The sequence below is a fragment of the Macaca thibetana genome, chromosome 11 (assembly GCF_024542745.1).
Source record: "Macaca thibetana thibetana isolate TM-01 chromosome 11, ASM2454274v1, whole genome shotgun sequence".
In the NCBI taxonomy this organism is placed as follows: Eukaryota; Metazoa; Chordata; class Mammalia; order Primates; family Cercopithecidae; genus Macaca; species Macaca thibetana.
The window spans coordinates 27818867-27820639 of NC_065588.1; the positions used below are offsets into that span (position 1 = coordinate 27818867).

The 1773-nt window shown below is 42.0% G+C and overlaps 1 pseudogene; it reads left to right on the forward strand.

The window, feature by feature from the left end:
* The first annotated feature begins 495 nt into the window (after window positions 1–495).
* Window positions 496–1540, forward strand: LOC126930078 (high mobility group protein B1-like; annotated as a pseudogene).
* Window positions 1541–1773: the final 233 nt, after the last annotated feature.

Sequence of the window (1773 nt, forward strand, 5' to 3'; positions counted from 1 at the left end):
GCTACAGTGAGCCGACATCATGCCGCTGCACTCCAGCCTGGGTGACAGAGCAAGACTCTGTCTCAAATAAACAAACAAATAAACCCTCACTTGATTACTGGGGGGGAGACTTGATGGTAGAAGAAAAAGAGGAGAAGCAGAACCCAGGTAAGCGGCTAGGAAGCCACAGTCATCCAGATAAGAGAAAAAGGTGGCCTGGACCACACTCATACAGGAGGAGGTGTGAAGAGGTCAGATTTAGAATATAGTTGAAGGTAAAGTGTACAGCATTTGCTGATGATTGGATGTGGGGTTTGAAACATGTAACCATTAGTTGCTGTATTTCCAAATGTCTTGAATAATAAGAATATATGCAAGGACAGAAATAAATTTGTCTTTGACTTTCCTTTATCCCAAGAAATCAAAAGATGGAGAAAAGCATTATAGAGAAACAGTGCCAGGGTACATGATTGACAGACAGACACTGCATGACTGGGTGGCCTCACTGAGGAAAAAGTAGCTAAACATGGGCAAAGGAGATCCCAGAGGCAAAAATGTCATTATATGCATTCTTTATGCACACTTGTCAGAAGGAGCACAAGACACAGCACCCAGATGCTTCTGTCCTCTTCTCAGAGTGGTCTAAAAAGTGCCAGAGAGGTAGAGGACCATGTCTGCTAAAGAGGAAAATTTGAAGACGTGGCAAACTCGGGAAAAGACCCATTATGAAAGAGAAATGAAAACCTATATCCCTCCAGAAAGGGAGGCAAAAAAAAAAAAAAAAAAAAAAAAAGCCCAAGAGGCCTCCTTTGGCTTTTTTCTTGTGTTCTGAGTATTGCCCCCGAATCAAAGGAATATATCCCGACCTATCCATTGGTGATGTTGCAAAGAAACTGGGAGAGAGGGGGAATGACACCGTTACAGATGACAAGCAGCCTTATGAAAAGCGGGCTGTGAAGCTGAAGGAAAAATATGAAAAGGATATTGCAGCAGACCGAGCTAAAGGAAAGCTTCATGCAGCAACAAAGGGAATTGCCAAGGCTGGAAAAAAAAAAAAAAAAAAAGAAGAGGATGAGGAAGAAGAGGAAGAAGAAAATGATGATAAACAAGTTGGTTGTAGCAGTTTTTTTCTTGTCCATAAAGCATTTAACAAACCCTGTATACAACTCACTCCTTTTAAGGAAAAAAAAATTGAAATGTAAGGCTGTGTAAGATTTGTTTGTAAACATTACAGTGGGTTTTTTTTGTACAATTAATAGACTACTGAATGTCTCTTTAGATAGCCCTGTCCTGGTGATATTTTTAATAGACACTAACCTTGCCTGGTACAGAATGGGGGTTGTAATTGGCATGGAAATTTAAAGCAGGTTCTTGTTGGGGCACAGCACAGATTAGTTATATATGAGGATAGTTTTTTCGTCTTCATTTGTCTCTGCTGCGGCTTATACGATATAATTGTTGTTCTGCTAACTGAATACCACTCTGTAATTGAAAAAAAAAATTTGCAGCTGTTTTGTTGATATTCTGAATACTTCTAAGCAAATACAATTTTTTTAATTGAAAAAAAACATTTTAGGCCGGGCGCGGTGGCTCACGCCTGTAATCCCAGCACTTTGGGAGGCCGAGACGGGCGGATCACGAGGTCAGGAGATCGAGACCATCCTGGCTAACACGGTGAAACCCCGTCTCTACTAAAAAATACAAAAAACTAGCCGGGCGAGGTGGCGGGCGCCTGTAGTCCCAGCTACTCGGGAGGCTGAGGCAGGAGAATGGCGTAAACCCGGGAGGCGGAGC